Below are 12663 nucleotides of genomic sequence, written 5' to 3' on the forward strand. Positions count from 1 at the left end.
GAGACGCCGTCTTCCACAAGTTTGTGACTTGTCTGGTTTGACATTATTATTTTTCTGTGAAATCGGAAGTTTAACATAAAATACCTCAATATGTTGTCATACATTTGGTTTATGGAAAAAAAAACAGAATAAAAGAAACATGGATGATCGCATCAAACGCATACACCGCCTATAACGGTCGGGACACATATTTTGTCGCGTGGGTTTTACCCTCATATTTTTTGTGTTTTCCCCACATCACAACGTCAAAAGCAGTCAATATATAAATAAATAAAGACCCGTCCACATCTCTCACCTGCGAATGGAGGGAATAGCCAATCAGCTCTCACCGAATCGACCACACCCAGACCCAGGTGGCTGGGATTAAATATACCATTGACTCCTCCCACTCCTCCAGTCCAAGTAGCTGCATAAAGCAACCCAAGAACGCCTACACAAGGTAAGTGCTAACGCTGTTTCGAACCCTTGACGTTTGCATGTGGTACGTGTCGACGTTATCGCTGATTATTCGTGAAAAAGTGATGAAACCGGTCCGGGATCTGAGGGGAGTGTATAGCATTGGGATTCTCATGTGTGTACGACGTGTGAACGTCTTTATAGTTGAGGAACTCTGGGAAGGGTTCGAAACAGCTTTAGCACTTACCTTTTGTAGGTCTTCTTGGATTGCTTTACACAACTTCTTCGGCTCGAGGAGTGTGGGAGGTGTCAATTAATTATATATATATATTTTTTAATATACATAATTATAATTGCAAACATCATTGTTTGTTCAGTATTTTGCCATCGACTGATGAAGTTATGTTACTTTTTTGCTTCATGTTGAAACACTCATTTTGAACCATGGGGGAGATTTGATAACATTTATGGCAGATTATGATGATGTGTTTTCATTTGTGTATTTGTTTCCCAATGTCAGGGGCCCCCATTCAGGCCACCAAGCTGTTGATGGGCCGCCAGTGGTTCACAGACACAGGCCATGCACTGAAGAACAGAGAACACGATCAACTCTGCAAATTTGAGCAGACCTGGTCTCGGGCGACGTTTCACCAGCTTCAGAGCCGGCTTCCTCAAGCAAATAGATCCCAAGCATTGACAAGTGTCTGGTTTTTATTTCGATACGAGCGATCATTTGTGGCCACGTGCTTTTTTTTTTTTCTTATTTTTATAATTTATTTTTATTTGTCGTGTGATGCTTTGGTATAGGACAAGTCCAATGGAGATCGGGGGCATGCTCAGCACACTCCACATGTTTTGATTTACCCGTCGATCGCATCACGTGCCTTCTGGTTAAATGGTTTGCATTAGTGGGAACAATCGTCTGGGTGGCAGACGGACGGTTGTACTTTGCGGATTATGCAGTTTTTCCGTGAGACATCATCCATGGTGATGCGCACCATAACAGTCAGGAGGTGCGTCTGATGTTTAAACGACAAATGTGGTCATTAGGTCAGGTATGGGAGCATATGCAGGAGCAGTTTATTGTTGCATCCAGTTTCCGCTGGTAATCCCCATCCCCATCCCCATCCCCATCCCCATCCCCATCCCCATCCCCATCCCCATCCCCATCCCCATCCCCATCCCCATCCCCATCCCCATCCCCTCCCCCTCGAGATGCTGATCAACCTGATGCAACCACGAGGCACGTGGTCGGCTCATTGGTCTCCTTTGCTCATGAGACTCCCTCGCTGAGAGAATCTGGTGAGCAGGATCAGTGTCAGGAAAACGAGCCACATGTTCATATGGCTGTAACTGATGTTCATGGATTATACAGGTAATAAACCTCATTAGAGTCTCTCCCAGCAACTGCTCGTTAGATACAAAGTGCGACCAGTGATAGCCAAAGATTCTCTGAAGAGACCTGGTAGCAAAGGAATTAAGTCTCCGTCTCAGATCCCTGGTCAGAGTCCACGTCTCACATCCATAGAGCAAGACTGGAAGCACTGAGAACCTCGAGAGGGCATCCAGATTCACTGAGTCAAATGCTTTGCAGAGATCAACATAGACTACAAGCAGCCCCTGCCGAAACTCTAATCTGCGTTTGGTGAGGACCCGAAGGGCAAGGATACGGTCAATCGTTGACCTCTTTGGTGTAAAAGCCTGATTGCTCTGGTCGCTAGTGCTCAAGCAGATGGTGACAAACCCTATCAGGAGTTATCCAAGCAAAGACCTTGCCCCTCAGGGATAGTAACACCCCTGACATCCAACTCAGCTGGTAGATCAGCCTGGTACAACCGCTCAAAGTAACCGGCCCAGCGGGCCTTCACTTCAGACTCCTCTGTCAAGAGCCTACCACTCTCTGCTCGAACTGCAGTACACCGAGGGATGGGCTTGGAGGAACGCAATGCGCAAATTCCCCTGTCAGCAGGACGAGAATCACCTGACCACAGGTGATGCTCCACTCCCTCACAGATTCCTCGCACATAGGCCTCCTTGTCCACCCTTGGTGCACGTACAGTTTCACACCTCAACTCCCTGAACAGCTCAACTCTGCCATTAAGCCTGGCTCTGTGACTCTGGTTTATGGTATCCAGTGTCCCTTGAGAGACAAAATTCTTCTTCACTCACCAGTGAGTTCCAAAATGTCCACAGGCAGCATCAAGGACGGTGGTCTTTAAGGCACTCCACAACTCTTCAGGATCCCCCAAAGCACTCAGACCCCCCCAAATCCCCACTCAGCCCGTTCTCAAACTCCTCAGCAACCCTCTCATCCTTGAGCAAGACAACATTCGGCCGAGGCTGGGATGGTACCATTCTCCTGGATTTAAGATGCAACTTCAGAGTTGCAACAACAAGCCGGTGGTCAGTATTGAGGAACTGAGCACTCGGGTAGATCCAACAGTTCTGCATCATCCTCCAGCGACCATCAACGAGCACATGGTCAATAGCCTTTGCCGCACCACCAGCGATTGAATAACAAGTCCAGCGATGAGCTTGTGGACACTGAAACCATGAACCAGCCACCCTAAGTCCATGACTTCTTGCAAAGTCAAGGAACTTAGTGCTATTCTGGTTCACAGTTCCAGACCCATGGGGACCAACACGTGTTTCATAATCATCCCTTTCAATTCCGGTCGATGCAATGAAATCCCCCAAGACTAGAAGAGTATCTTGCCTGGGGCACTGATCAACCACAGACTCGAGCGTGGCAGAGTATGCGTCCTTCACGGTGAGATCACTCGCCTCGGTCGGAGCATAAACTGAGACCAGGGAAACGACACCTAAGGAGTGACGAATCCTTAATCTCATAATACGCTCGTTGACCGGTGTTACCTCAATTATCTTTGAAGTCAGGTTATTGGACACAGCTACAGCAACTCCTTGGGCATGGTAACCATCAGAGCAACCAGATCAAGAGTAGGTGTTCAGCTCAGATGATAACAGAGACAGGTTATCATCCTCTCTTCAGTATAGGACATGCCAGGCACACACCTGAAGGGACCGCTTCAGGTTAACGTAAGGAGACCGCCATTTGTGGGACGACAGCTCAGCACCACTCCGACACACAATATCGCAATCTGACCCGGGGTGGTTACCCCGTGATTTTCCTCCTATCATCAAATAGTGGGGATCCCGAAGGCTTTGTCCCAATCCCATCATCCAATGAGCTGCCCTGCAAAGGTAAGCTGCACAGGAGGTTCTCCCACATAGTGGGTTAAATTGGAATAGCTCATTGTTCTCTCATGAGGGTTTGGGCATAAAAGGGTTTACTGCGTCTCTCAAGCCAAAGCCTGGTGTAAAACCAGTGTTTCAGAAAGCTGGACTCATCCCATATTGTCTTGTAAAAAATGAATATGACAGGTTAATTAAGGAGGATATTTTGTACCCTTGTGGGCCATAGTGATTGTGCATTACCAGCAGTTCACGTGCTCAAACTAAGTGAGAAGGTGAGGGTTTTAGGTAATTATAAAGTGGTTAACGACACTATTGATGATGATGGGTGCAAACTCCCCAACATACAGGATCTGTTTGCCAAAATCACACAGAATGGTACACAACCCAAATTCTTCTCAAAGTTCGATTTAACCGGTGCATTTAACCAGTCATTTCTGGATGAAGATTCCTCAAAGTTGATTGTGTTGAACACACAGAAAGGTTTATTGGCAACAAAACGTTTGTGATTTGGTGTGAAAACTGAACCATCCCAGTTTCAGGGTACCATGGACAAGATTGTGGCAGGTTTAGATCATACATGGTACTTTGTTACATTGATGATGTAATAGTAGCTACCGAAACACTTGAAAAGTTCTTGAGGAAGTGTTTGATGGGCTTAACAAACACAATGTCCGCCAAAATGGGGAAAAATGAAAATTTTTCAAAGTGGAACTCGAGTATTTCGGTCATTTGTTGAGTTCCAATGGAATCTGCCCCTTGCAAAGCAAAGTGGAGGCTATTCACAAGGCCCCCCCCCTAAAAATGCTTCAGAACTAATATAAAGTCGTTTTGGGGAATGCTGAACTATTATGGAAAGTTTGTCCCAAACTTTCCTCCAAAACTGTGCCCCCTCTATGACCTATTGAAGCAGCACACGGAGTGGGCATGGTCTGCAAAGTGTTAGGAGGCGTTTGTTTCCGTGAAAAACGTTCTCACGGGTGACAAAGTTTTGCTCCATTAAGACCCTAAGAAACCAATGGTGTTAAGTGGTAGATGCTCGCTCCCAGGGAATGGGGGCGGTATGAAGTCACAAATTGAAAGATCGATCCGATAGACCGATAGTGTACGCGTCCAGAACCCTCAGCACTGCGGAGAAAAAAAAATGCACAAGTTGAGAAGTAGGGGTTGGCAATTGTGGATGGCATAAAGAGATTCCATTTGTATTTGTATGACCGGAATTTCGGGCTGGTAACGGATCATCAGCCCTTGACGCATATATTTGGACCAAAATCAGGAATTCCACCACTTGCTGCAGCGAGATGTCAACGTCGGGCATTGTTGTTGGCTGGGGATACTTACCAGATGGAGTACCGTACCTCTAAGCAAAATGACAACACAGATTTGCTGAGTAGATTGCCGGTAGATAAGCCAACCACTGCGGATCCCGAGGACAACTTTGTTTTCAAAACTGTAGACGATTCACTATCCATGAGCGCAAAACAAAACAAAGATTGTACAAGAAAACACCCGGTCTCCATCAAAGCGTACAAGTACGCCATGTCAGGTTGGCCTAATAATAATCATAATAATAACAACGATTATTGTCCACAGAAAATTTCACTGCCAAACAAAATTCACATAATGATGGAGAACAGCAGCCATAGTACAACAAAAACAAACAAACAAACAAACAATCAAGGATACACAAAGAGACCAATTCAGCATACAACGACACTGTCCCCAGTGCTACCTACTAACCCTTTAAATATCACAGACTTCCACTGAAAACCCAAACAGGAAACGGTACAAATTATTTCAGAAATGTACTGGTTCTGCGCGTCAAGCATCTTAACCTCGTTCCAGACCTCATCTGTTTTTGAAACGTCCGGACAAGGCCATCCGACCATATCGGTGTCGCAGACACGAGTTGTCTGTAGACGATGGGTGTCTGTTGTGGAGAAGATGTATAGGTAGTTATACCATTCCCACTGTAAGTGTACGTGATTGGAGGATTACATCAAAAGCACCCAGGTATGTGTCCGATGAAGGCCCCAGCCAGGTCATTCGTTTGGTGGCCAGGGCTGGATATGGATGTGGAGGACACGGTGAGGTCATGTCCTGATTGTGCGGAGAATCAAAGGTTCCTGAAAACTGTTCTGCATTTATTGTGGCCATGAGCTACTGAACCGCGGCTACGGATCCACATCGATTTTCTCGAAGTCAAAGGTCAAATTTTTGGGTAGTTGTAGACAGTTATTCAAAATGGCTTGAAGTTTTTCCAACGTCCGGTAGTACAGAAAATGCTGCCATTGTTGTGCTGAGATCATTGTTTGCTAGGTATGGTTTACCGCAACACGTCGTGTCCGATAACGGATAAGAGGAATTCACACTTTTGAAGTTGAACGGCAGAGATCACACATATCATGTCCACCATAACATCCTATGAGTAATGGCTCGGCTGAGGAAAAAGTTCAAACTTTCAAGAGAATGTTTTGAGAAATCTGACAAGTCGCTGATTTTGTTTCACAAAAGTAACAAAAGCACATTTACATTACAGGAACACTCCTCGTACGACAACGGGTGTAACTCCGGCTGAATTGCTCTTAAAAAGAACCCCCAGAACTCGTTTGTCGATGGTCAAACCTTGTTTACAAATAAGGGTGAAAGGTAAACAAAATGCTTCTTCGGTTCACCCTGATGGCTCAAACCCGAAAATGAGATCATTTGACTTGTATCAGCCCATCTGTCTCAGAAATGCAAGAGGAGGGAAGGAAAAGTGGATTCCAGGTACGATCCCAATCTCCACGAATATAAATCATCCTCATTTACATTTTGTTCTCCTCCTCCTCCTCCTCCTCCTCCTCCTCCTCCTCCTCCTCCTTCTCCTCCTATACCCTTTATAAGAAGTGAGGTCTGATGGCACTGAGCTTCTGCCTTGCCTTGACCACGATACTCCTCCACCTCACTCCATCCTCAGCCAACTCCCTCCACTCTCCAACCACCCCGACCTCACTGATATCCATCCTCACACAATCCTCCCATCTCAACCGTGGTCTTCCTCTCTTCCTCCTACCTTGCTCTCTTTGCCATTCTCTCTTCCTCTATCCGTGCCAAGTGTCCATTCAATTCCAGTCGACATTTCTTCAATCTCCCCATCAAGCTCACTTGCACACCAATCACCTCCCTCAATTCATCCATCCTCCTCTGTCTACCCTCTTCACTCCCGCAATCCTCCTGATCCAGTTCTCACAAACCTGCAGCCTCTGTTGTTGTCTCTCTGTCAGTGCCACCACCTGCAGACCACAAAGGTAGGCCGGTGTTACACACGACATCAAAACCTTCCCTTTCAATTTTCTTGATATCTTTCTGTCCGCCATTACTCCTTCCACCCTCCATGCATTTGCACCCACCTGAATCCTCTTCCACCCCTCTGCCTCAGACTTTCCATCCCTGGTCATTGATCCTCCCAGCTACTCAAACCTATTTCCCTGTCTGATCTCCTTCCCCTCTAACCTGATCCACATCACCTCAGTGTTCTCCATACACATCTTCAGCCCATGCTTCTCAAATGCCTCCTTCCACTCCCCCAGAACTTCCTGCATCTCCTACCCACTCTCCACCACAATAGCCAGATTGTCCACATTCAGCATCCTCCCTATACTACCCTTCAAGCTCATCTTCCTCTTTTCCAGCTCCACCACCATGGTAAACATGAGTGGGCTGAGAGAGCTTCCCTGCCTCAAACCGATTTTCACACTGAACTTCACAGACATACCCAGGACCAACCAAAACTCTTCCCTTCGTTCTATTGTACATCCCTTCCACCAACACAACTTCTGCTTCTGGCACTCCCATCCATCTCATTGTCGCCATCATCACCACACTTGGTGAAACTACAAACGACAACTTGCGATGCTGGTTACCCCACATAGAGGGGCAGGATCTCCGAGGAATCCTTTTTTGTTCTTGCCCCATAGATTAGCCATCGCAGCAAAGATTGGTATTCCTGTCAGCGAAGCGATGGATCCTATATGCTGGTAGATATTAAAGGTCCACTGACTTACCTAATGAGAGTTCTGGGAAATAACTGAAGATATGTGCATGCTGACCATCTGGTAGCTGACGATTCAGGTAGAAATGAAAATACTCATGGCAGACGAGAGTAAAGTTTACCTGAGTATGAACCGAGAAATAAATCTTCATTTAACATCTAGAAATAGTCAGCAGTCACCTGATTTAGTAGTGGAACCGCATTCACCCGTTCAACCCCAGTACTATTGCTCTGTGATAGCTCATCGCCAGAAATTACATCCAGCTCTAAATGAGATTCTGATCAGTTACCAACATGACCAGGTACCTGGAAGGTCCAACAGGGTATCACGACCTCCACAAAGACTGGATTTGTATGATTAAAATTTCACCTTTGGAATGGAATGTGAAGTAAAACAGAAAATGTTAAACACGGATTACTCTTACATGTATGTTTATTTCAGGTAAATAATAAAACATTTCAGAAAAAAAAACAACATGACCTCACAATCCTTTGCTTTCAGCCACATAACCAATATCCTATTCCTTTATCTATTTTTCAAATCCTCTGTAGGAACTGGATAATTATATTGAATTTATAATCATGTAAAAAGCAAAAATTACTGAGTTCTTTTCTTTAATTATTTAATTAACTTCGTTTAGAAATGACTTTCTGGTACAGCGAATAGACATGCATGCTGATAAAGCTAAAATATACATGCTGAGTGAGCTTGTAAGAAAATACACACATGATCTTTACATTAGTCCAAATAACCTATTTTTAAGTTATATCTGTTAAATAAACTCTTGACCTGTTATCATGTAATCAGCAGAATGAAACAATGACTCTCTCTTAACCCCCCTCTCTCCACACCCTTCTCCTTGTATCGGAAAACAAACTCCGACCATTGTAAACCATTGTATACCATTGCATGAGGCATCTTTGAACAAACCAAAACCATTGTATGTGACATATTTGACAGACTAATACCATTGTATGTTGTGAAGACTCTTTTCCCCGGCCGCAGTTGAAGAGCCAAAGGAGTCATTCCACCTCTTATCACAGGAGGCCTCCCAGTTGACCCCCTCAGATTTACTTTAAACTTTCATAAAATAGTTCCCACGCATCAAAATGAAGCTGCGTAAAATTTTAGGTCCATAGATGCGGTCAACTCCGAGATATTGAGGGTTGAAAATGTGGTTGTGGCCCTATTTTTATGGTCGTTGCGAGCATCACAAAATGAACGGCTACTTTTAAACTCCCACAACTTTTTAAATATTAATGCTAGAGCCTTGAAATTTTCAGAGATTATTCTTCTATAACTGCTCTGTAAGAAACAAACATAAAACGGAGTATACCTCTACTACATTTTATGACCTGATCAGTTGAAATCCAGAAAAAAAAAATGTTGGTTTTGTATGAAGACCCAACTTTGACACCCCATATATTTTTATTGACCCATCCCAGAAGCTTGAAATTTTTTCAGTATGGTAGTAACTTTTTCAGTATGGTAATAACTGTATGGTAGTAGTATTCAAATACATGTTTACTTTTCTTAATCAGTCATATAGAATACAGTCATGATCCCTCAAAAATTGAAAATTTTCATTTTTCCCCCAAATTCAGGTGAAGATTGCAAATATATGACAAGGTATACCACTTCAAATTGTTCACCATTGGAAAGAGCATATTTAAGTTTACAAAATTGTCAAATATCAAAGTGGTATAATGTTTCTATCAATATTTTATAAATATTTGAATAAATGATGTTCTGCCAGTGCTGTGTGTGCTATTTAATGAACAGTCCTTTTACATGTAGTACATATGTGTAGTACATGTATATACAATGTACATACATATCATCTTCTATTAGGATACCATGAACACAATACTTTGAAATTTGAATTTGTAATTCTTTGTTTCTCATTTGTAAATAGCAAGAGCTGCACTCATCTGGCTGGGGCTAAAAATAGAACTCAGGAATAGTGGCTGATCTGCTGATGTCAGCAGTGTGTATAGTTACATTCAAGGGAGGACATTTGTTGGGTTCCTTTGGTCCATGTGATGAAAGTTATTGATGCTCCCCTAACGTCAACTGGGAGGCAGTACAAGCTCACACCTGACTTGGAAAAGCAGATGAAGGATCTATTCAAATCATTTACATTAAATGTTTTATTACATTGTTATTGCAGTATGTGATATATTTTGTATTATTAATTTGAATCATAGAACGAATCATTCATGATTACCATGGTGCCCACACCATGCACACACTTCATGTATTCACGACTGTGTAAACAACAGTTTTACAAAAAAATAGAAAATATATTTTTTAAAAAATATACCACTTTGATATTTGACACTTTTGTAAACTTGAATATGCTCTTTCCAATGGTGAACAATTTGAAGTGGTATACCTTGTTATATATTTGCAATACTCACCTAAATTTCGGAGAAAAATGAAAATTTTCAATTTTTGAGGGATCATGACTGTATTATATATGACTGATGAAGAAAAGTAAACATGTATTTGAATACTACTACCATATAGTTATTACATGAAAAAAAATTTCAAGCTTCTGGGATGGGTCAATAAAAATATATGGGGTCTCAAATTTGGGTCTTGAAACAAAACTAAGATTTTTTTCTGGATTTCAATTGATCAGGTCATAAAATTTAATAGAGGTATACTCAGTTTTATGTTTGTTTCTTACAGAGCAGTTATAGAAGAATAATCTCTGAAAATTTCAAGGCTCTAGCATTAATATTTAATAAGTTGTGGGAGTTTAAAAGTAGCCGTTCATTTTGTGATGCTCGCAACGACCATAAAAATAGGGCCACAACCACATTTTCAACCCTCAATATCTCGAGTTGACCGCATCTATGGACCTAAAATTTTAGGCAGCTTCATTTTAATACCCAGGAACTATTTTATGAAAGTTTAAACTAAATCTGAGGGGATCAAATGGGAACATTTTCTTAAATTTGGTGATTTCAGATGGAATGACTCAAAGAGGATTTTCGAATACACGGTTTATTCAAAGAGAAGCACACGCATGGGGAGGTGATGTGGCAGCTCAATCAACTCAGTGGAGAGCCACCAAACCACACTGAAATTCTATATTCCAAAAACCCTCCTATATACAATCTATCTCTGGTTACAATCTATCTCTGATTAATATCCATCTCTGGTTACAATCTATCTCTGATTAATATCCATCTCTGGTTGGTTCGACAAGAGCCCCAGGTATGCACTCAAAATGTGCCATGGAGTTCTTTTTCCCTCCCCCAGGGGAGGTTGAAATGGTCAAACCACTTATCTTAGTACTCTGCAACTTCTCCTAGGCAGTCCCTCTCCACAATCTCGGCTTTTTATCACTGTGGTATGTTGAAAGTAAAAGCAAAGCCCTTTTTAGTTCACAGGAATGGAATGCATGGGTTGGCCAAGATAAAGTGTAGCACTACCAGTAAAGGACATGTGGTGGGCTAGCTTGTGGGAACAGTACAATTAAAATTATAAAGACTTTAAAATACATTTCAGAGTATACAAGAAAATTGGTTTGAATCCCAACATCTAACTATTATATAAGTATTGACTATGGATCAAATGTGGCCATTAATAACACTCCTCACATATGTGACATATTTGATATACTAATACCATTGTATGTGACATATTTGGAGTCCACAAAGTTCCATCTGATATCTTGGTGAAAACTGTATATAAATGCTCAGAAAAGCTCTGTAACCTTAAGTCTTCAACTCCCAATACCATTGGGAGTTTTAAGTCTTCCTTCTGTGTACAGGAGTGTCTTGTATATTATTGAATAAACGGCTGGTATATGAATTTACGTGATCTCCTTTACTTTGAGGTAGTAGGTCTCGGCCCCAAGTCCTCCAAATAAACTTTCCCATAATTTGCTCCTCGGTGTACCACAACCATCATTTTCGAACCATGACCCGATACGATGTCATTTACTCTTCCTACAATGTAACTCCCTCCTGCTCCTTCAAAACTACACAAAACATTGTCTACGATCCTTCCTGCAGAATGAAGAATCGACATATTTAATCGGCTCATCACCTACAAAAACTATCTCCCAGACCTCATTTATACCAACCTCTTATTGCTGTACCCTCACCACTACCTACACCCTTTTCAAATTTCCTACCAACCTCTTATTGTTGTACTCTCAGCACTACCTCCACCCGCTGCGCCTTTCCTGCCAATCTCTATTATTGCTGCACTGTCACAACTACCTACACCCACTGTACCTTTCCTACCAATCTTTTATTGCTGTACCCTCACCACTACCTACACCCCCTTCATCTTTCCTACCAACCTTTTATTGCTGTATCCTCACAATTACCTACATCCTCTTCATCTTTCCTACCAACCTCTTATTGCTGTACTGTCACCACTACTGACACCTGCTGTACCTTTCCTACCAATCTCCATTATTGCTGTACCCTCACCACGACCTGAACCCTCATCACTGGCTGAACTTACTACATACTCACCACTGAGGACATCCTCACCATTGCGTGCACCAGCACCACTGTCTGCACTCGCTACACCCTCACCACCACCCGTACTTACTACACCCATACGATTGGCAATCTCCTCACCAAACTCACTCCACAGCCGCAACCAACGTTTGTCCACAAATTTCTCACATTCTGCTATTTGATGCAAATTTATCTATCCATTCCTTCAACACCATAATAACTATCCTCAAGTGGGCGATTTCCTTACACTTCGCACAACAGTGGTTACCCTCTGCTTTCTCTATTCCTGATGCGGCCCATATTGAGCATCCATCACACTTTATGTACTCCTCTTCCCTTCTCCTGTAATCTTTCTTAGCCCTTTCCCAACCCTATCCTCAAGGCCCCAACAAACTTCACTGCTAAACTTGGAGTACCAAACCCATTGGGCCTCACACTGCCTCTTCCAAAAAAACAACGAGAAATACACGCTAATCTGGGACAAACACAACTGCAACCTTTATAGATACAAAACACATAACACCTGACACAAA

The sequence above is a fragment of the Eptatretus burgeri genome, chromosome 4, assembly GCF_056783735.1.
Source record: "Eptatretus burgeri isolate ZD-2024b chromosome 4, Ebu_testis_v1, whole genome shotgun sequence".
In the NCBI taxonomy this organism is placed as follows: Eukaryota; Metazoa; Chordata; class Myxini; order Myxiniformes; family Myxinidae; genus Eptatretus; species Eptatretus burgeri.